This window comes from Ochotona princeps, chromosome 8 (genome assembly GCF_030435755.1).
Source record: "Ochotona princeps isolate mOchPri1 chromosome 8, mOchPri1.hap1, whole genome shotgun sequence".
Classification (NCBI taxonomy): domain Eukaryota; kingdom Metazoa; phylum Chordata; class Mammalia; order Lagomorpha; family Ochotonidae; genus Ochotona; species Ochotona princeps.
In genome coordinates, this window is record NC_080839.1 from 17128473 (window position 1) to 17152815 (window position 24343).

Genomic DNA, 24343 nt, shown 5'->3' on the forward strand with positions numbered 1-24343 from the left:
TTATTTATTTGTTTGTTTGTTTGTTTATTTATTTGTAATGCAGAGTTAGAGGGAGAGAGAGAATGAGAGAGTGAGTGAGCAAGCTTCCATTTGCTGGTCCATTTCTCAAGCCAGGGTCAGGAGTGTCTTCTGGATCTTCCACTTGGATGCAGGGCCCAACACTTGGGCCATCCTTCTCTACTTTTGCAGGGCATTAGTTGGGAGCTGTATTGAGAGTAGAGTAGCTGGGACTCGAACTGGCACCCACATGGAATGCCAGCATCATAGGTGGCAGCTTTACCCAGTATGTCCCAACACCAGCACCCAAAATATCCATTTTCTAGACATCCTTGCTAACACTTGCTATGGTTCGTCTTTTTATTATATCCCTCTAGCAAGCATGAAGATCCTTTACAAGTACCTCATCCTATTGTTGTTTTGTTGTTTTAGTAAATTATTTTGAAATTTTTCCCCCCTGCTTTTTTTTTTAAAATCTTTTGTACCTAATTAGTTTTTAACAGACTCAGTATAATTTTCAAATCCAATTCTTTCCTTTTCTTAAAGATTTATTTGTATTTGAAAGTCAGATATACAGAGAGAGGAAGATCACACATCTGATGATTCACTCCCCAAGTGACCGCAATGGCCAGAGCTGAGCCAATCTGAAGCCATGAGCCTGGAGTATCTTCTGGGTCTCCCACATGGTGCAGGGTCCCAAGGCTTTGGGCTGTCCTCAACTGCTTTCCCAGGTCACAGGCAGGGAGCTGATGGGAAGTGGGCCCGCCGGGGTTAGAACTGGCACCTGTATGGAATCCTGGCACATGCAAGGCGAGGACTTTAGAAGTTAGGCTACCGCTCAGGGTCCATCTTTATTTATTTATTTTTTAAGATTTATTTATTTTGGGCCTAGTATGGTGGCTCAATTAGTTAAATCCTCCCCTTGCAAACACTGTGATACCATATGGGCACCGGTACATGTCCTAGCTGCTCCACTTCCCATCCAGCTCCCTGCTTGAGGCCTGGGAAAGCAGTGGAGGATGGTCCAAAGCCTTGGGACCCTGAACCCACATGGGAGACCTAGAAGAGGCTCCTGGCTCCTGACTCACCCCAGCCTGGTTCCAGCTGTTGCATCCATTTGTGGAGCGAACCAGCAGATGGAAGACCTCGCTCTCTCTCTAATTCTAATTTTAAAGTAGATTTATTTTTATTTTTTATTTTTATTTATTTTTTAAAATATTTTATTATTATTGGAAAGCCGGATATACAGAGAGGAGGAGAGACAGAGGGGAAGATCTTCCATCTGATGTTTCACTCCCCAAGTGAGCCACAACGGGCCGGTGCGCGCCAATCCGATGCCGGGAACCAGGAACCTCTTCCAGGTCTCCCATGCGGGTGCAGGGTCTCAATGCATTGGGCCGTCCTCGACTGCTTTCCCAGGCCACAAGCAGGGAGCTGATGGGAAGTGGAGCTGCCGGGACTAGAACCGGCACCCATATGGGATCCCGGGGTGTTCAAGGCGAGGACTTTAGCCGCTAGGCCACGCCACCGGGCCTGATTTATTTTTATTTTAAAAGAGGAATTACAGAGAGAAAGAGAGAGAGAATTAAAGAAAGAGGGAGAGAGAGATCTTTCATCTGCTTGTTTACTCCTTAATGGCTGCTATAGCCAGAGCTGGGCTGGTCTGAAGCTGGGAGCCATGAGCTTCCTCTGGGTCTCCCACTAAGTGCAGGGGCCTGAGGACTTAAGCCGTCCTTTGCTGTTGGCTCCCAGGGCATGCATTACTTGGAAGCTTGAATCCAGAACAGAGTTAAGACTTGAACAAATAAGGGTTAGGGACATCCCAAGCACTGTCTTAACTCTTGTGCCAAATGCCTGCCCCAGATTGCTTAAAGTGACAATAATGAGAGATTTCCAGCATTTATGAGGCATGAGAAAATGGCATATATACTCTGTATATATACCACCTTTTCTTCATCCATCTGATGATGGATACCTTGGTTGATTCCAGATGCTGGCTGTTGTGGCCAGTGCTGCTATAAACATGGTGGTGCAGGGATCTCTTGGATCCATTGTGGTCAAGTCTTTAGGGTGTACACCCAGTAGTGGGATTGCTGGATCATATAGCAAGTCTCTTTCTGGTTTTAAAGACGTCTCCACACTGTTGTCCACAGTGGCTGCACTAATTTACATTCTCACCAACAGTGGATAAGTGTTCCCCTTGCTCTGCATCCACACCAGCGTTTGTTACTCTCTGTGTTTTTGGATTTTAGCCATTCTGACAGGGGTGAGGTGATACATCATGGTGGTTTGGATTTGCGTTTTGTTTATGGCTAGTGATGTTGAGTACTTTTTCATAATTTGTAGGTCACTTGTATTTCTTCTTTTGAGAACTGTCTGTTGAAGTCTTTTGCCCATTATTTAACTTGATTGTTGTTGAAATTTTTAAAGTTGCTTAAATATTTGGGATATCAATCCCAGTTAATTCTTTTCCATGCCATAAGCAGGAAGCTCGACCAGAAGTGGAGCAGCTGGGACACAAACTGATGCACATGGGACGCCAGCACTTGCAGGCCGAGGATTAGCCTGTTAGGCCACCACAGTGGCCCTCCAAAATTTCTGACTCTTGTTAATAAACTCTATCTTCTTGATAATATTTTAATTCTTGTGATTCACTCATTTTCACATTTCTTTAATCTGTTTATATTCCCTACAATTTCATTGAGTTTCTACAAACGTATTTTGAATTCTGTGTCTGTCATTTGATCGATATCCTTCAGTCCAGGATCTAATTCTGCAGGGTTATTGTGTTCTTTTGGAAACATCATATGTTTTGCTTCCCCATGTCTCCTGTGTCCCTACACTGATGTCTGTGCTTGTGGCATACTAGTCCCTTCTTTATGGAGTAGGGCTTATTAGAAAAGAGTTTATGGTTTAGCTGGAATGTAGGGTATCTCTAGGCTTGTTGCTTTGGCTTTGGTTCTATGTATGCCCAAGAGTTTAGTTTCTAAGATGTCTTAATCAGTGTCAGCTGTTTGTAGCTGACAGCGTAGTCTAGTTGGTGTAGTTCGTGGGGACAGAGGAGTGGTTTTGAGTTTAAGAGGAGCTTCTTTACATGTGTACTTTTGGCCCAAGGAGTTGTTGTCGGTCTCTCTGTTGAGTTTAATAGCCAGGGCTTTGTTGTAGTGCTGAGCAAGACCAGGGTGGCTGCCCCCTTGTTCTACTGGCAAGGCTGCATGATGCCAGGGTTTGTGGCTCCAGTTTCTGGGGCTCGAGGACTGTGTGATACGAGTGGACCCTTTCTTCTGATCATGCTAGGAGAGTCCAACTGGTGCTGTGGCTTATAGCAGCCATTGCCCTAGTCCTAGGACTATGGGGTGTGAACTGGACCCTGCTTCAGTCCTACAGGTGACTACAAGGCATACAGGAGAGTGAACTCTGGAGCGTCCAAGTTCAGAGAAGTGGAATGTATGTAAGTCATTCTTTTTGTCCACAAGGTGGATTCTGGTGGAACTAAGAAATTTAGAACGAATTGCCAACAGTCCTTGTGTTGCAAGGTATAGTGAGGCTCCCAGTGTGGGAGCAGACTGGTTTTTACAGTGGACTTCTGAATTTAACCTCTAGAAGCTAAGGTGAATCTGCCTGAATCTGGGGGTATGAGACCATTCAAGCTCGCTAAAAGCTGTGTGAAGTCCAGGGGTAAATGTTGTAAGGCCAGTCTGTCTGGGCCACCATCTCTGCCCTGTGTTAGCATGTACACTGATAGTCAAGAAACTTACCATTTGTTAGTGGCCCAATAACACCTTCAAGTGGACAACAGAGGAACTGCCCAGCCATTTCCAAATTGGTTAAAGATCACCAATGTGGAGGATCTTTTGCAGGTTCCTGCCCAGACAGGGATCAGGAAACCCTTAAAAACCCAAGACACTTCCAGAAACCTCGGTGTCTCTGACCTTTTGGGAGACACCCCATCTTGTGGAACTCCCAGCAGGTGCTTTCCTCTTCCTTCTCATGTTCACTTGGCAAATAAAACTCTGTCTGCAACTGCTTCCTGGCTTTTTATTTCTATACTAAGCTGAGCCGGTAACAAGATACACGAGTGCAGCTCTGGACCTAATGTCTGGAGATTTCCCACAGCTGCAGGGAATGGGGGGTTCTGTCCTTTGCCCCACGTATTAACCTGATTCTGACTGTATTGCTGGGAACGGCAGAGCAGAGTGTGCTGCTGGGCTTCTTGCCATATGTGACCTGGAACAAGGCAGAAAGGAAAGGGCAGGGGCTTCTCTGCTCTACGCCCAAGAGGGTTCAGACCCCAATCAGTCCTCCAGGCCCAAGTAAAAGGCCATGTGCGACTCTGGGATGCTCTCTCAGCTAAAACTACCGCCCACTTTGAGTGGATAAGATGGCAGCACACAGCCTGCAGCCAGCTGGGAAACCAGCGTCTCCATCTTCTCTCCTGTCCAACTGAGTCTCCGCTGCTTTTTTTCTTTTCTCTTCTTTGTTGAAAGTTTCCATCAGTTAAATCTTCGAAAATAGTCATTTGTTCTTGTCATGTTCCAGAGCTGCTTAAATTAGTATGGCCATACCCTCTTAGCCATCTTGGAAGAATAATAGTGTTGAGTCCATTGTGAGAACTCAGTGGCTAAATCCTCCCCCTGCTTGTGCCAGGATTCCATATGGTGCTGGTTCATATCCTGGCTGCTCCACTATCCAGCTCCCTGCTGGATGAATGCAGTAGAGGATGGCCCAAAGCCTTAGGACTTTGCACCCTCATGGGAGACCTGGAAGATGCTCCTGGCTTGGATCAGCTTAGCCAGCAGCTGTCGTGACACTTGAGTAATGAACCAGTGGATGGAAAATCTTTCTGTCACTTCTCTGTAAATCTGCTTTTCCAATAAAAATAAATAAATCTTTTTTTTTTTTTTTAAAAAAGACTAATAGTGTCGAGCATCTTTTCATGGGCATACTATTCACACAGACCTTTTCTCTGACACAGCATATGCGGCAGTGGGCAACTTGAACTCAAAGTGTGCATATCTGTATTACCCAGTAAAGTCTGAGATGGCCACAAGTTTGCTTCCTTAGTTACCAACAAGAGTTAGAATGCAGGGGACCCGCCTGAGACTGACTTGGAGGCAAATAGACACTGCTGGGCTTGGTATCGTCTCTTGGTGTTGCTTCTTTCAATTGTCAGGTGCCGTTGTATAAATTGAGTATTGTATACACATGATGTATTATTCAGCCACTCACAATGGCTTATGAGAGCAGCTTCTTAGGGTCTGCTTCTGTTCTGACTGTCTAATGTAAGTACTGTCATGCTGTTGTACCATTTGGAATACCATGTCTACACCAAGTGTATCAAGTACACATGCCAGGCACATGTTTGTATTTGCTCATTGGCTTGCCTTCCCTTCCTTTCTCTTTTAGGCTCCTTCTTGTCCCTCTGTTATTGATGACAGGTCATTGATGGCCAATATCTAATTTTTATTGTTTGTAACCCTAAATTTTTACCTTATCTTGGACCCTGGAAAGTGCTTTGAGGCTCTTTACTGTGTGTTCTGATTTTTTATTGTGAAAATGAGATCTTTCTTGAAAGTCTGTTTATTTGTATTTATTAGTAAGGCAGAGAGAGAGAGAAAGAGAAAGAGAGAGAGAAAGAGACCTTCCATCTGCTTATTCACTTCCCAAATGCCCACAATAGGCAGGACTGGGCCATGGTGCCATGTAGATGACAGTGACCCAAGTACTTAAGTCATTTGCTGCCTCCCAGGTACACATGAGAAAAGCTGGATTGGAAAAGATGTGGGACTCAGTTCTAGGCGTTGCACTGTACTGCCAAGCCTGTACCCAGAAGGAGCTCTTTTGGTACAGCCCTTCACCTTGACAGTTTTGGCAGTTACTGATTTCTGAGTCATCCCTTGAGGTGCAACATCTATTAATTTAAAAGTCTCCTTACAAAGATGGTCTTTGTATATGGACCCAGTATGTCTCTGTGCAGTCATATTCTCAACCACTGATACCTGCGGTGGCCATCCACCAGTGTTGTGTTTAGGCACAGGAGTTCGGTGCAGAGCACAGATGCTGTTGGGGACAGTCTCATCACCTATCAGAGTGCCTTAGTTTGAGTCTCAGATCCATCTCTGATCCAGCTTTTGCTAATGAGAGCCCTAGGCTTGAGCAGCTGTGTTCCTGTCTCCAACATGGGAGATGTGCTGTTCTTAGCTCATGACTTTGCAGGTATTTGGGGAAGTGAAACAGTAGATAGATCTTGCTATTTCCATGCCTTTCTTTTCTTTTTCTTTTCTATTCTCCCTCTCCTTCCTTTCCCTTCCCTTTATTCTTCCAAGTGTGTTATAATTATGTTTTAAGTTTTACAGATTTAATATTTATTTGAAAAACAGAGTTAGAGTGAGTGCACTCTTCCATCCACTGGTTCACTTCTCAAACAGCTGCAATGATCTGGGCTGGGTCAGGTCAAAGCCAGTAGTTGCTCTTCCAGACGGGTCCAGGGGCTCACGCATTGGGCTACCTCCTGTTTTCCTAGGCACATTAGCATAGACCTGGATCAAAAGTGGAACAGCCAGGAATTGAACCAATGCCTATATTGGATTCTGGCACTGTAGGCAGCTGCTTGACTGACTATGCTACAGGGCAGCCCCTTCTCTATCTTTTAAATAAATATGAATAAATAAAAACAATCTTTAAAAAAGCAAAGTGCTAATTGTGTGTGTTTTTTGTTTGTTTTGTGGGTTTTTTTGGGGGGGGTGTAATGCTAAATAGATACAAATAATTTAAATGTCCTTAAGAGAACTGGTGGAAGGCAAGATGTATTTTGCAGAGCTTAAGGACAAATTTTCTGCAAAGGGCAAGATAATAAACACTTCAGGCTGTGTGGGCCACACGTCACTGATGCAACTTCTCAAGCCTGATGCTGTGGTGCAGAAGTAGCCAGGTACATTGTGCAAGCCAGAAGGTGTGGCAGTGTTCAGTGGAACTATATCCTAGGTGGTGGGTCATATGGACTGGCCTCGCTATAATGAACTTTTTTGTTTTAGATTTATTTATTTTTATTGGAAAGGAAGATTTATAGAGAGAAGGAGAGACAGAGAGAAAGATCTTTCATCTGCTGATTAACTCCACAAGTCCCTGCAACAGCTGGAGCTGAGCCAACCTGATGCCAGGCGCTGCTTCCAGGTCTCTCACATGGGTGCAGGATCCCAAGGCTTTGGGCCATTTTATGCTGCCTTCCCAGTAGCTGGATGGGAAGTGGAGCACAAACTGACACCCCTATGGGATCATAGCGCTTACAAGGGGAAGGATTTTGCCACTAGGCCATTGCACCAGGCCCCATAGTGAACTCTGACTTGGTGATCACGAGAAAACATCAAATAGATTGATAGGCACTGACCAATCTGTCCATCGAGTTGATTTTTGAACAAAAATATGTGGCTTTCAAAAATACTTTTGAAATTATTTATTTGAAATGCAGAAAAGGAGAGAGTGTTATTCCATGACCCTGAATAGGTTAACTCCCTAAACACTGGGAATAGGCAGGGTTGGGCCCAGCTGAAGGCAGGAATCCATTTAGGTCTCCCACATGAGTGGCAGGGACCCAAATACTGGGCCGTCATCCTCTGCCTTTCAGGATGTCCATAACAAGAAGCTGGACTCTAACATGGGTTGTGGGCTTCTCATGCAGCATCTAACCATTACACCAAACCTTTATTCAGTTGTAACAATTTTCAGCACTCAAGTAAACTTACTTTTTATTCCATTTTCAAGAACTTTGCTGCAGTGACCATCATGTGCAAGTGTGTATGTGTAATTTTGAGACCTGTGTTTGAAATAGTTAAATAAAAATTTAATGGGGTTTTAGTTTTACCACACAAGAGTTTTACTGGTCTTAATTGTAGTATCTACAAGCATATATTCCAAATAGAATCTAATCATTTCATAACCATGATCCTACAACATGGTAGCCTGGAGCTTCTCGGGTCCTCATTGGGGTTTCCTTCTATCAGCAGCCATAGGGGAGGGAGTGCTGGTTGCAAAGCCAGATGAAAGCCTTGACTGGGAACTGTGGGCTGCAACTAGAGCCAGGGACGGGTTCCCTGGGACAGGGGAGTCAGCCAGTATGATCTTCTGAAGTTAGTACATTGCTCCACTTAGCTCCTTGTGGGTCTAAAGGCATTCAGGAATGTTCTTGCTGCTTCCATATTTCTGATCACGAGCTGCAGAGTCACCTCCAGCAACCTCCACTCCTCATGCTGACTAGACTACTGAACGTCTTGTCCTGGGAGGAGGCGGGTAGTCTCACAGCTGGAGCCGGAAGACTTGTCAATTTGAGAAAGTCCACACCCTGGAATCTGGGCACCCAGGAGGTGAGCATGAGTGAGAGGGGCCTTGGTAGAACCAGTCACCTCTGAGTCACTTCTGAGTCACTCAGACATGAGTAGGAGCCCACAACATTCACCTAACACATTACAAGAAATTATAGGCAGGAAGAAGAAAGGGAAGAAGGGCAGGGGACTAGAAACACCTTAGAAGGCAGAGCAAAAGAAAAAAAAATGTTTATGCGCAGAGGTGAGGCTGAAAGATTGCTTGGGGATCAGGAAGGTGAGACTGCAGAGGGTCACAAGCAGGGCAGACAGGAAGTCAGGTTTGACCTCTAGTGGGATTTTTCTGGTGTCTTGGAAGGACAATGGGTGGGGAGAGCTGTTTATGATCTCTTGTTCAGGTAGGAAGTCATGTGGAAGGCGGGGACTGTGCATCAGGTTACTCTGTTGGGTTATCTATGTCCTGTAGGGGAGTACCTATCTGATTATGCTTCTGCTCCAGCTTCCTGCCAATGTGCCTGGGTGGCTCTGGTACCTGAGCACCTGCCTCCCATGAGACCCAAATGGAGTTTGTGGCTTCTGATTTCAGCTTGGCCTAGTCTCAGGCATTCCTCTTTGTCAATCTGCCTTTAAAATAAATAAATAAATAAATAAATAAATAAATAAATAAATAAATAAATAATAGAAGAAATCCTATAGGCCACAAGGGGATTCAGAACTTTTTTCCCCTCTACTAGCTCTGTCCCCTTTCTCTCAATGTGGTAAGTTCTCTTTCAACTTTTGATTTTATTTAAAAAATTTTAACAAATTCCCTTTCATTGTATTTATAGAGTAAACACACACACACACACACACACACACAAACTCTTTTTCAGCTGGTGCCCAACAATTCAATCCTGACATTATCTACCTGGAATTAGCGTGGGATCCCACGAGAATGTCCTCATTTAAGATGCTAGTCCCCAGTCCCAGGTTGCTATCTATATACTTATGACCCCATCAATTATAAAATGATGGGTTCCCACAGCTACTTCCTTACAGTCAATAAGTTGACTCATAGAATCCAGGGAAACATTTCTGTTAGGTTTAGCAGTTGACAATGAAGCACTTACATTGGGACCAGCCCATTGCAAGAGCTGCCTGGGGCAAGGCATTGTAGCTGGTATGGTGGTTGATGGGGGGAGCTTGCAGTTTCCATGCCCTCCCCAGGCAGGTCATCCTCCTAGTATTGTAATATTCTTGCCAACCTGGAATGTCTAGACCTCATCATTTAGGAGTTTTGATGGTAGTTTATGTAGGCATTCCAGAGTTCATCAGTGACCAAGGGTTTATCAACCCCTTGCCACTCCCTAAACGTGGAGGTACCAACTCTTTTTTTTAAATTTTTTTTGAAGCTTTAAAAAATTTATTTTTATTGGAAAGCCAGATATACAGAAAGGAGGAGAGACAGAGAGGAAGATCTTCTGTCCATTGATTCACTCCCCACCTGATCTGAAGCCAGGAGCCAGGAGCTTCTTCCAGGTTTCCAGGACAGGTGCAGGGTCACAAGGCTTTGGCCCATCCTCCACTGCTTTCCCAGGCCACAAACAGGGAGATGGATGGGTAGCGGGGCTACCGGGATTAGAACCAGTGCACATATGGGATCCTGGCATGTGAAAGGCAAGGACTTTAGGCACTAGGCAACCGTGCTGGGCTGGTGCCAACTGTTAGTTCTGCCTTGGTCTTGCTGGTGAACCACCCACACTTCCTGAAGCTCCTAAGGGTCTCCAGCTATTTGTCATCTAATTAGCATACAAATTACATGACTCTGGAGGTTCCAAAGGTTTTCCTAGCTGTGTCTGGGACCAGAGGCAAAAACCAAATGCCCTGTATGCTTATCATAGGTGAGACGGGAGATTCTGGAGGAGGAGATGTGGGAAAGAAGAGCAGTGTAGTGGTGCAGTGATCTGTCATGGGATAATGAGGACCTCTCCTGGTGCTGCAGGTTGATGGGCACACCTGCCTGACCGAGCTGACCCTTTGCCCGCTCTCTTACGCGAGTTTGCACATCTGTTGCATCTCCAGAACATGTAGAATGCCCCTGACCCACCTCCTACCAACCAAAGAAGGATCTTTGTGATCTCTCTTACCTGAACTCAATCTGAGAACTGCTGCTTCTTGGCAGCTTTGTAGAACAGTTTCCCTGGTCCATTGTCTATGCTTACAGGGACAGCCTGACTGGAGAGGAGAACAGTGAGGGGGAGGAGGGGAAACCTCAATGCTTATTAAACTGTGTCATAGCATAAAGAATTAAAAAAACAAAAAGCCTGACATGCATAGGTTTTAAGCAAAAAAAAAAAAAGGAATCTATTGACTCATGAGTGGCAACCTCAGAAGGCAGACACAAGTTGGGACATGGGTGAATCTGGAGACATAACTGTGACTGCCTGTTGATTTCTCTTGCTCCCTCCCTCATTGGAGGTGCACTTCTGGTTCGTTCAGTTTCCAGGATTAGAGACACCAGGTGTCCTGAATAGCTAGGTTGCTGGTGGTGCTGATCTTGCTGGAACCTGCTGGTCATTAGGTTTGAGGGCTGAAAGGACCTATTTTAAGTTGTAAGATGCCAAAGTCGCTATTATTTTCCCTGTAGGATCAATGCAATGCAATGCAATGAGTTCAATGAGTTTGCTGCCAGCTCAGCACATGTGCATCTCACTGTCGTCCCTGCAGTCTCAAAGCCTTTGCTATACTGTACAAAATGGCAGCTGATGTATCACTTGTGGAGTTCTTGACCTGCTGGCCATTAGGTCTGGAGGTTACCATGTAGGTGGCCATTAGGGCTGAGGGATGCCATGTTGTTGCAGTTCACTGAGCCCAAAATGAATTTGCTGTCAGCTTAGTGCATGCATAGTCCTGTCCCATAGCCTTTGCCTCCCTGCACAAGATGGCTCCTGATTTAGCTCTCTTGCGGGTCTGGGATGTGAAATCTACCTTGTTCCTGCACCGCCTGCTTGGGATCTGCTCTTCTGTCTCTGCTCCTAGTCAAATCAAACAGACCAGCAGGATGGGTAGTTCTTTGTCTGGGTTCAGCTCCTGAGTTCCCAGTGAACACCCCTTCCCACCTGGTTGCTGGTGGAGTTCTAGCCACTAGTGCAGTTCAGATCAACGCTGACTGAATGCTGCTGGAATGTCTGGTCACTGCAACACCACACTGTTGTCTTTTCTGCTTTCCTGTGTCCATCAGTCTCCAGGTGCCCATCTACTGTCAGTCTGTCTTCTATTTCCTGGAATGTGCCATCTGTGCTTCATCCTGGCTAATGTTTCTCTGTTTAAATATGTCCTCACCCTATTCTACCATCTTGATTCTTTGTTTTGCTTTGTATTAAAGATTTATTTATTTTACTTGAATGTCAGAGTTACAGAAAAGAGGGAGAGACAAAGAGAGGTCCTCCATCTGCTAGTTCACTCTCTAAATGGCTGCAATGCCCAAAGCTGTGCCAAAGCTGGGAACCACAAGCTTTCTCAGGATCTCCCATATGGGTGCAAGATCCCAAGGCTTTGGGCTATCCTTTGCTGCTTTCCCAGGCCATAAGCAGCAAGCTGGATTGGAAATCAAGGTCCTGGGATTTAAATCAGCCTCCATAGGGATGCCAGTGTCTCAGACATATGATCAGCTTGCTGTGCCAGTGTGATGATGCCACTGTGCTGGCCCCAAGTTTTAGCTATTTAATGGCCAGTCTCTCTAGGGAAATGTGGGGGAAACAAAATCACAAACATGAAAACACTGCAGAATCAGGAACTCTCTTAAGGTTCTTACAGAGCCTCAGCCCTTCTGTAGTTTCTGATTTTTTCCCCTTAATATAACCCAGAAGTCCGACTTACTACTTTGCTTCCTCACCTAACAAACTTATTGATCACTGCCTCTGGGCCAGGGAATAGAGGTTCAAAGGTCATTAAGGCTCAGTGATACAGAAACAGTTCTGAAGTTTGCAGGCAGAGTGGGGAGACTCACTCAATGGACGACCAGGAACACCTGGTGACTTTAAATAATAGAGCTTAAAGGGAGAGCTTTGGAAGCAGGACTAGTCCCCCAGCCTTCTATCCTGGAGCTGGTTCACCTGAGTGCCCTGCAGGCCACGCCGCTGCCTCCCTCTGAGAAGCAGTTTCTTAGCACAGACTGCTGGTCCGGAAATCTGGAGCAACAGAGAGGATAAACTGAAGTGGACATTAGCGTTGCCACCGTTTTATCTTCTAGGACTCGTGTTGATCGTGTAAGAAATCACATCACATGCAGGCTCTACACTTAGCCTGGAAATAACCTCCGTCTCAATATAGATGACAAAGACAGTGTAACCATACCACAGAATACTGGGCAGCTGTAAAAGCAACAGGAAACTGCTTATGTGCAGGTCTGGATCATTTCCCAAGACATACCGGTAAGCGAAGAAGCATCTGAACAGTGCTACAATAATATGCTGCCTTTTTTCTTTCTTTTTCTTTTTTTTTAAAAAGGAACAAGCTGCTTTATACAAACACGTATTTAGAGCGAGGCTTCAAAAGGTTTATTGAAAAGTGGAATGGAAAGGTAGTGTGGATTTCATGAACTGTTTGATGCTCTCGGGTACATATGTGGCATTTGTAAATGTATGAACTAGCCCTGGAAGGAAATAAGAGGAACAGGTAGGCTCTCTGGGGAGAGGAACTGAAGTTCACCTGGTGCTCTTTTGCACTTTTGAGTGCCATGGGTAAAGGGTGAAGCAGTTTGGATCTCAAGGAGGGCTGGCTAGGCTGGCGGCCTTTCTGCTTCACCAAATGGGTATCTTTGGACATTTCTTCCTTCATGTTAATTGACATGAACTTTCCTTGCTGTCATTAGCTGCTGCTGTTTTTTTTTTTTTCTAAATAAACGGAGTTATTTTTTTTTCTCAAGATTTATTTTATTTAATTGAAATCAGACTGAGAGGCAGAGAGACCAACTCATCTTATGTTTGCTGATTTGTTCCTCAAATGGTCAGGGCTGAGTCAGGCAGAAGCCCTGAGCCTGCAGCTCCATCTGAGTCTTCCCCATGGGTGGCAGGGGCCCAAGTGCTTGGGCCACCCTCTGCCACTTTCTCAGACACATGAGCAGGGAGCTGGATGGGAAGCCCAGCAACTGGAGCCTGAACCCAACAGAGCCCCAGCCCCCACCTGCAGCTTCTTATTCTGGTATTTTATGTCTTTGTCCCCTCCATGAAGGGCCTTGCACCTTCATATACTTCTGGATGTGATCTATGGAATGTTCTGGGTCTCGGACTTGACTGTCACCTGTCTGCGTCTTATGCTGACAGCTGTGTGCACACCTCAGCATCCCTAAGCATCCACTGCTTGCTAGTGGGAACTGTTTCTGGCTGCATTTATTTCTTGCTGAGGGCTGTTCCAGTTGTCAGCTCTTCCTTCCTGCCTGGAGGGGCAGGGAAGTCCCCTATAAAGCCATGTGCTTAAAACTGAAAGCAAAGTGTATGGGCCAGTCACTGCAGAGGTGGGGAGTCCACACCCATCTCCCAAGTGCTTCCCTAACCCTTGTTGTGGCCACCTTCGTAGGAAGTTCATGGCGTCCATGGCCTAAGGAACCCAGCCTCTGGCGGTTTCTAAATCCAGATGAATTTTCCCTCCGGAGAGGGACATTTCATCTCCTGTTTCCCCTCTGCACCAAGAGTGACAAAACATGTTTCTAGAGGAGAAAAGAAACCACCAGGTGATCATTCTGTCCTCTCCGAAGAGTAGGGTTCCTTACTTTATTTGGGAGCCTTAAGTGGGGGCTGGGGATTGGCCCAGAAGGCTGGACCAGGTGAGGCAAATCTGAGAAGCCCTGTAACACTCACCAGGTAACAGTGATGGAGCAGGTAGAGGGTTGAACGCTGGACAAGCTGAGGTTCTGGGGCTCACCTATCTGGGGCAACTGCTGCTCTGCACCCATTTTCTTTGGGATTTTCTTGGCTGGGGAGAAGGCAGAAGAGATTCTGAGATGAAATTTCCTGCATATTTTAATGTGAGTGTCAAAATCTACCACATACATCCAGGAAAAAGTCTATACTTCTGGTTGTCCCTCTGTCTTCATTTGTTGTTGGGATTTCCTTACGGCACGTGTGCAGTCCTTGACCTTGTACCTTGGAGTCTCATGTAGCCCAAGCTTGTTTGATCAATAGGGCTGCTCAAGGTGGGGCCAGCCTGGATTCAAACAGTAAATATTTGTTTTGCTTATTTTTGCTGTTTAATTTGCATCCCTACCCTTTAGCATTTCAACATCATTTAAAATTGCTTTTATTGATTATTTAGATTTCCCTTCTTCCCCCCTCGAGTCCCCCTGCCCCCGCTTACTGTTCTGAGGAATCAGCTTTGCTGAGGCAGAGTTACACACCTAGAGTTGGCCTAACTGGATTGTACAACTCAGGGCTTTTAGTGTAGCCGTGGAGTTGTGCAACCATCATGGCCTTCATTCTGAAAACATTTCCTGCCCCCTTCGCCCTCCCTCCAAAAGAAATCTTGCTTGCAGTGATTTATGTTTTCTCCCAGGAAAAAAAAGTTGCCCAGCCTTGGGCAACTGTTCATCTATTTTCTGTCTCTGTCGATTTGCCTATTCTGGCCACGGTCTACAAATGGAATGGGACAACCGTGGCCCTTTGTGTCCCTTCTCCCACGCAGAATAATATTTTTAAGGTTCACAAAAGCTGTGGAATCTGCGATCGTTTTTATTGTCAAATAATATCCTATTATATCCGTAGACCACATGTTGCTCACCCGTCAGTTGGTGGTCACTGGGTTGTTTTCAGTTTGTGACTATTGTGAATAGTGCTGCTATAAACATTTATGTCCTTTTATGGTTCAGATGTATTTATTTATTTGAAAGGAGTTTACAAATGGACAGAGAAGAGAGGTGTCTTCCATCCATTGACTTACTACTGAAATAGCCAGGGCTGGACAAAACCAAATCCAGCAGCCAGGAATTCTGCTTGGGTTTTTTATGTGGGTGGCAGGGGTCCACGTATTGAGGCTACCATTTGCTGCCTCCCCAGGGACATTACCAGGGTGTTGGATCTGAACTAGAGCAGTTGGGACTTGGAATGGTACTCCAGTATTAGATACCAATGACGTGTTCTGGGCAATGGCTTAACCTGGTATGCCACAATGCTAGTTCCTCATGTACTGTTTAAATTATGGTAAAATATACTTAACAAAACCTATCATGTTTTTGTTATTGTAACACATATTATTAAATGTATGAAATATTTTGCTAAAGTTTATAGTACTATGCTTGTATTTGTTTTAGTTCTATTTCTTTGCTGTTAAAATTTCTTTAGAGAGCTGGCACTATGGTGTAGTTGGTAAAAACTCTGTCTGTGACACTGGCATCCCACAAAGGTATTGGTTTAAGTCCCGGTTACTCCACTTCCAATCCAGCTCCTTGCTTGTGACCTGGAAAAGCAGATAAGGATGGTTCAGGTGTTTGGGCTTTTGTATCCATACAGGAAACTTGAAACAAGTTCTTAGATCTTGACTTTGGCCTGGCCCAGCCCTGGCTGTTGCAGCCATTTAGGGGAGTGAACTGGTAGGTAGAAGACTACTCTCTGTGTCTCTCCTCCCCTCTCTCTGTAACTCTTTCAAATGAAAAAAAAAAAAAAAATGGGCCAGCACGATAGCCTACTGTCTAAATCCTTTCCTGGTATTTGCCAGGATCTCATATGGATGCCAGTTTGTATCCTGGCAGCTCCACTTCCCATCCAACTCCCTGCTTGTGGCCTGAGAAAGCAGCGGAGGACGGCCCAAAGTCTTGGGACCCTGTGTCTGTGTGGGAGATCTGGAAGAAGCTCTGGGCTGCTGGCTTCAGACTGACTCAGTTCTGGCCATTGCAGCCACTTGGGGAGTGAACCAGTGGATGGAAGCTCTTTCTGTCTTTCCTTTCATTTGTACATCTGTCTTTCCAATAAAAATAAATAAACCTTTAAAAAAATGTGGGGGAGTGATTTTTAAGAATTATAGTGAGCGTATATAACACACAGTGTGTGTGGTGCTATTAGAAGGCAAGGTCTTAGGGGAGTGTTCCGGTGCTCAGGCTGGTGCTCTCAGGTGTGAAGCAGCGCTGCCATGCAGAGGGCTTTGAGAATAGGCTCAGTTTCCTGTGCTTCTGCCATGTGAGGGCACAGTGCTGGAGGATGCAGCACTCCGGAAACAGACAGACGCCCTGATCTATGGCCACCTTGGTCTTGGACTTTGCAGACCCCAGAACTGGGAGAAATCCATGCCTGCTCTGTACAAAGTACCCAACTGGCAGCATGTCATCAATGGCAGCACAAAATGGACTGGGACAGTATCCTGTTTATTTTTTAAGCAAGTGTTATTTATCTGAAAGGCAGAGAGAGAGAGAGAGAGTTAGTTCCTTCTGTTGATTTACTCCCGAAATGACTTCAATGGCTGGAGTTGAGCTGATCCGAAGTCAGGAGCTAGAGGCCTCCCCTGGGTTTCTTTTTTCTTTATTTTCTTCTTCTTCTTCTTCTTTTTTAAATTATTTTTAATAGCCTAGGACTCAGTCACCGTGTGGCTGCAGTGACCATGGCCTGAGTCCCAAGCATTGGGTCTGGCCTGGCTCGGGCACCCCCAGCAGTAGCCACAGTTCAGGGGGCTCCTTTTGCCCCAGTTCCACAGCCAAACACTGCCCTGGCTCTCTCTCCCCTGGGCTTCTTACATGGGTATGGGGGCCCAAGGACTTGGGCCATCTTATGTTGCTCTCCCAGGCATATTATGGGGGAGCTGGATGGGAAGTAGAATAGCTGGGACTTGAACTGGTGCCCATATGGGATGCTGGTCCCATAGTCAGTGCCTTAACTAGCTACTATAATGCCAGCCCATCCTGTTTACTTTTGTGGATATTCGAAACAAATAGCACCTATGAGAAAATAAAAGTCACCTTCTATCTGTTCTGTCACCAGCAATGTATCCACTTTCAGTTTTTAGGTTTGTCTTCATCATTTTATATCAAATAAAGTATAAAAGACAGACATACTGCATGCAGCATTTTTTAATCTGTTATCTAACTCAACAATAAACAGTATTGTTCTATACATTAACTTTATTTTATGGTTGTTCTGCAATGTAATTGTAGCAAAGATGCTGTGTTTCACTGTGACACTTCCTGTCTGGGGACAGTCTCCCAGTGCCTGCTGGTACTTGAAAGATGAGGATTTAGCTACTGATCCATCTCGCTGGGCCCCCAGATTTTAGTTTCCTAATGACTGCCCAACTAAAGGCTTTTATGCAGGGGTTCTTTGCCTCTTTATGGTATGCACAAAAGAGATTCTGCAGAGGTGCCAGGTGGGTGCTCCTGTACCATTTATTATGGTGATGTCATTGTGCTTTTATACTGTTGCATGCTGACAGGACAGTTGTTAAGATTAAGACCAAAGGGAAAGAATGTGACGGTGGTGTTTTCAGGAGCTGCCTTCCTAGCCAGGTGACATGTCAGCCCGCCCAATTCCCCCACCCAGGGACAGTCCCTTCTAGCTTCCCAGAAATTAGAGCCAGGCTCTTGTCTCCATCCGTGCGGTGACCGCACCAGGGCAGCTCCAGGACAAAGCAGTCATAAGTTCCTGATGGCCTTGGGGAGGTGTGCCCCACTCTCCCTTCTTTATAACTTCCTTCTAGTTTCTGGGCCAGCTTTGTAGGACCTCGAAGGACTGTTAGTACTGGCAGAAATCAGAAAGACAGGCTTTTACCCACAGACAAAGAGATGGCTGAGTCATATGGAAGCCCAGAGGAGGGAGAGGTGGAGTCCCAGCTGCCAGAACTGTTGCCTTAAAAAGAGGTTCCCAGTTCAGTGAAACTGAAATTCAAGCCCTGATTTTGGGTAGACATGCCCTGTCTCTTGCCTGGTTTAAAAATGGCATCGTAAGCCAGGGAGCTGGCAACTGATGGTGTGAGGGCCCAATCTGGCCTGCACCTGCTGCCATGGCCCTTGTAAGATTAGAACGGTTTTTACTTTTGAAATGGTTGAAGAAAAGACAAACGATGAACGAATGACATGGCAGGCCATGTGGGAAAATGGCATGTAGTTCAGATTTCAGTGTTCAGAATAAAGTTTTACTGGAATGTAATACATGTTCATTTGCATATGGTCTGTGGTTGTCTTTGCCCCAAGAGCAGAGCTGAGTCACCTCTGGCATAGACATAGCTGCGGGAGCTGCAGGGCCCAGGCCCCAGCGGCACCTCGGCAGAGAAGTCGCCAACCCCAGATAGCTGCAATCAAGTTCCCTTTACAGCTCTTTATCTGTGTAATTTTTTTTTGAAAAAGATGATTTCTTTTTATTTGAAAGGCAGATATACAGAGAGAAGGAGATATATAGAGAAAGATCTGTCTGCTGGTTCACTCCCCAAGTGGCTGCAATGGCCAGAGTTGAGCTGATCTGAAGCTAGGAACCAGGAGCCGGGAGCTTCCTCTGGGTCTCCCATATGGGTGAAGGGTCCTCCACTGCTTTCCCAGGTCACAGTCAGGGAGCTGGATGGGAAGTGGAGCAGCTGGGATATGAACTGATGCCCATGTGGGATCATGGCACTGGCAAGGTGAGGACTTTAGCCACTAGGGCCTCTATGTATGTAATTTTTTAAAAAGATTAAATAATTTATAAGACAGAATTTAGAGAGAGGGCGAGAGAGCTCTTCTATCTGTTGGTTCACTCCCCAAATGGCCGCTTTGGCCAGATCTAGGGGCCAGGAGTCCAAAACTAGGGACCAGGAGCTTCCTGGTCTCCCATGTGGGTACAGGGGTGCAAGGGCTTGACACATTTTCTGCTGCTTTTCCAGGTGCATTAGTGTGTGTATGTATTCTTTTATCATATGTTTTCACCATGTAAAACATTTTAAAAAATTGAAAAGCAGAGAGAAAGAGAGAAATCCACTATTCACTGGTTCACTTCCCAAGTGGCCACAACAGCCAGGGCTGAACCAGGCCAAAACCAGGAGCCAGGAGCTTCTTCTGGGTTTCCTGCAGGGCTGTAGGGTAGCACTTGGGTCATCTGCCGCTTTCCCAGGTGCATTGGCAGGGAGCTGGATCGGAAGTGGAGTGCCGGGACTCGAAGTGGGCTGTTGGGGTGCTGGTATTCCAGGCAGCAGTTAAACTTGAAGTGCTACAGCACCAGCCTCATGTTGTTATAACTTTGAACATTTATCTTTTGGATCAAGTAAGATAAATAACAAATTAAATATTGCTGTTTTCATTTGTTCCTTCTAAGAATGCTGTATAATATATTTTTTTAAAACGCGAATTTGTTTCTGACTTATGTCATTTCCCCTTTCAGAAAAGCTTTTCTTGTGATTTCTTTTTTGTTATTTCTGGTCTCATGTGGCATTTAGGTACATTATTATTTTTTTTTCCTGTACTTTGCTCAAAGTCACAGAATAGAGTTGGAGTGAAGTGGAATGTGGGATGGACATATGCTGTAGCAATTGAGACAGTGATTGGAGGTGTGTGTGCCTGGCCCCAACCTGGACTCCAGTTTCCTGCTAAAGGAAACCCTTGAAAGCAGTGGATGGGGCTAAAGTCCTCATCTTGAATGCACTAGCATCCCATATGGGCACAGGTTCTAATCCCGGCAGCTCCACTTCTCTTCCAGCTCCCTGCCTGTGGCCTGGGAAAGCAGTTGAGGACGGCCCAAAGCCTTGGGACCCTGCACCCATGTGGGAGACCCAGAAGGGGCTCCTGGTTTCGGATCGGTGCTGCACCAGCCGTTGCGGCTCACTTGGGGAGTGAAACATCAGAAGGAATAGCTTCCTCTCTGTCCCTCCTCCTCTTTGTATGTCTGACTTTGCAATAAAAAGAAAATAAATCTTAAAAAAAAAAATCGACCTTAAAAAAACAAAAAACAAAAAACCAAAGCAAGCAAGCAGCGGATGGTGGCTTACACAGCCAGCCATGGGTGAGTTCCTGGCCTCTGGCTCCAGCCTGGCCTGATTCCAGCTGCCATGGGCATTTGGAAGGTGAGCCATCAGATGGGAGATCTCACTGTTGTCTCAGTAAATGAATTCTGAGGTGGGCATCTGACATGATAGGTAAGACACACCTACTTGGGAAATCTGCATTTCACACTGGGGCTCCAGTTCCCGATTCCATCTGTATGCAAAAGCCAACCCTGGGAGGCCAGAGTGACGGCTCCAGGCTGGGTTCCTGTCGATCCCAGAGAGCTGGACTGAGGCAGTGGCTACCTTTTTGCTGCTGTCTTTCCAGGAAGTACATGTAAAACAAACAAAAAAAGTTGTAGTTCTCCGCTGCCATTCCAAACATGGACAGCAGGTGGCAGACTTTCCAGTTTTAGAAGGCACCCGGCCCGTGTCTGCGTCAGCCACGGCGGCCTGCAGGATCTGCACCCTGGTAGATCTGGAGGCGCTTAGTGCTTACAGCTGCAGGCAGGCGTGGGGGTGGTTTAGCTTTACATGACAGATGATGTCTGTTCTCGCTTTGAAACAGCCAGTGTCTCTTTGAGGAGGGCGGGCAGAGCCTCAGAGAATGGAATTCTGACAAGGCTGGATGAGATGGGGGCATCCCAGACTGTGCTGAGAGGAAGGGGGACAGGAGAGCTGGCCCTGTGATACTTGACCTCTGTGCCTGGGCTGCTGCAGGGGCCGAGGCAGCAGCCCTTCCAGGAGCCCCGGCATCTACAGACGATGACAGCACCCATGCTGCTACTGGCAGCAAAGTCACCCAGGACCTTCCAGGGTCACAAATGCATGTACCCCCCGAGAAGTGAGCTGGGGCTAATTCAGGCTACTGGTAGAGCTCTGCTCTTGGAGACAGCCAAGTTCACAATTGCATAAAATGCTGTGCAGGCTTCCCACCTCCTCATGTGCAAACTACTCACTGTAAAATGTACACGTCCAATGAGCTACTCACAATGAAGGCATCTGGCTCAGGATGACGCCCACACTCCCTGGCAGGGCTTGGGAACCTCCGAAGCCAGTCCTCCCTCCCTTTGGCATCTCTGACTCTGGGCTGTCAGCATGCACCCGTGTTCTGGCCAGACTGAACTGCCAGGTTGTCTCTGGGTCACATGCCCATTGTCTGGAAGGTTTTTCTTACCTTTCCTCACCTCCTCCAGGACCCAGCTCAAGTGTGGCACCATTTCACTGCAAGGAATTCCTTTGGAACTGGAGCATAAAAACCCTTATCCTACTAGGTCGCCGATATCAGGACAACTCCATCACTGGGTATGCAGTGGGCACGTAACACATCCTGAGTCCCTGGTCTGGCTCTCCTTGGGGTCACCATTTTCAAAGCCAGCTACCAGTGGTACTGTTCCCTCCCCAGGGCCTCTGCATTTGCACAAAGCTTGAGGAAGAGGGAGCTGGCACATGTACATGCAGGTGGCACCCGTACATGAGTCTCAGGCTATGCAGCGCTCCAAAGGGCGCAAACCTCCTGAGCCCAGGAGAAGCCCACCTTGAGACACATCTTCACCACCTTTTGTCCCCTGGCTGCTCTACAATCACAAGTTCCCCTTGTGGGGCTGACATGAGCTCAGGGAATTTTACCTAGGCCTGGTGCGATGGCCCAATTGGCTAATCTCCCCTTGTGTGTGCCAGGATCCCATGATATGGGTGCTGGTTTGAGTTCTGCTGCTCTGCTTCCCATCCAGCTTTCTGCTTCTGGCCTGGGAAAGCAGTTGAGGATGGCCCAAAGCCCTGGGACCTTGCACCCGTGTGGGAGACCTGGAGGAAACTCCTGGCTCCTGGCTTTGGATCAGCTCAGCTCTGGCTGTTGCAGCCACTTGGGGAGTGAACCAGCAGATGGGAGATCTTTCTCTGTCTCTCCTTCTCTCTGTAAATCTGCCTTTCCAATAAAAATAAATAAATCTTTTTTTTTCTTTAAGAAATCTCACCTTTCCTGATGCTCAGGCTATAATCAGGCTGTACGGTCACCTCCCTGCTTAGCCACCCCTCTGCCTGGACCGTCAGCACCAGGAAGTGCATGTGGAGGCCAGCAGAGAGCATCCCAGTGCCGTGATGGAGGGAGAGGCTCTGGAAGGTCTTAAAGCTCCTTTAGCAGGTGGGCAGAAGAAAGGAGCCCGTATGAGAGGGTCTTGCAAACCCCAGTACCTCGCATGACAGCTGAGAGTAAGGGACAGGAGGAACTGTGGCTAAGGACTTGTCATCTGTCTTGGCTCATGTTATCAATAGCATCTCTGGAATTTCTAGAAGGGGCTCAGGAACAACAGTAAGGTGGAAAGTGAGTGGTCTGTAAGGTGAGGATGAGAGGGCAGGCATCTACAGAATTGCCTTGAGGATTTGGGTGCCTCATTCAGATGCTGTTTTTGCAGCTTAATAAAAACTAATAGGATCAGGGTTGTGGCATAGTGCGATAGGCCACCACCTGCGAAAGCAATATTCAAGATTGGAGCACTAGTTCCAGTCCTGGTTGCCTCACTTCTAATCCAGTTTCCCAATAATGTGCCTAGGAAGGCAGCAGCTGATGGCCAAGTACCCTGGCATCTAGTGCTAGGCCAGAATGGGAGTTTCTGGCTTCTGGGTTTAACCTGGTCCAGCCCCTGGTTGTTCCAGCCACTTGGTAAAGTAAACCAGTGGATGGAAGCTCTCTCTCTCTCTGTTGCTCTGCCTTTTGAATTAATGAAAAAATTTTAAATAACACTTTCCAAAGAGGTCTTCATTCATAAAAATGATTTATTCTGAAAGGCCAAGTTACAAAGAGAGCCACTGGTTCACTTCCCACGTGGCTGTAGGGACCACTGCTGGGCCAAACTGAAGCCAGGAGCTTTGTCCTGGTGTCCCACGTGGGTGGCGGGGCTATCTTCTGCTGCTTTTCCCAGGCCATTATCAGGGAGCTGGATTGGAAATGGAACAGATGGGACATAGATTAATGCCTGTATGGGATGGCAGTGTGACAGGGAGTGGCTTCACTGAGGTGGAGGGGAGAGAAAGAGAGAGAAAGAAATATCTTTCATTCCATGAGCTACTCCCTAAATGACCACCAAAAGTGCTGGGCCAGGTTAAAGCCAGAACTCCTTGTGGATTTCCCACATGGGTACAGGAAGCCAAGTACTTGGACCAGCATCCATTACCTTTTTTTTTTTTTTTTTTTAAGATTTATTTTATTTTTAGGAGCTGGGTTGGAAGCATGAGTAGCCAGGACTCAAATCATAAACTCTGACATGGGATGCAGGCATTCCAGGCAATGGTTTAACTGGCTGTGCCACAGCGTTGGCCTAGCCATCTTTTAAAAGCACAATACAAATTGCAAGAGCCGTAAAAATTTGAAAATTAAATACAACTTCAGAAGTGGGATGGCATTACAAAGTTAAAGGACAAGCGAAGGGCTGGGAGCAAATAGTTGCCATATGTGTTGACTGCAGTTAGCGTCCTGAACACCTACACGTCAGTAATGAAAGTGCAAAGAGCCCAAGTGAAATAGAGAAAACGGACATGATTAGGAGAGTCACTGAAGAAGAGCTGCAAGTGGCCTGTAAGCTTATGGAAAACACTCAATCACAGTGTCCATCATGGAAACACCAAGTCAGATGGTATTCTAGGATAGTTAATTTTGTTAATACATAATCTTGATTTCATAAAGATTATTATTATTATTAAAGGCTTATTTTAAAATATTTATTTTTATTTGAAAGAGTAACACAGAGAAGACAGAGAGATCTTCCATTCACTGATTCACTCTTCAAACAGTTGGAACAGCTGGAGCTGAGCTGATCCGAAGCCAGGAAATCAGAAGCTTCCTGCAGGTCTCCCACATGAGTGCAGGGACCCAAAGACTTGTACTATCCTCACAGCTTTCCTAAGCCATAAGCAGGGAGCTGGATCAGAAGTAGAGCATTGGGACTTGAACCACTGTCCATATGGGATTGCAGGTGTTGCAGGCAGCAGCTTAGGCCACTATACCATGGTGTTGGCCCCTGTTTTGGTTTTAAAAGACTGAAAAGGAGAGAGAGAGAGAGAGAGAGAGAGAGAGAGAGAGAGAGAGAGAGAGAGAGAGAGAGAAAGAAAGAAAGAAAGAAAGAAAGAAAAGA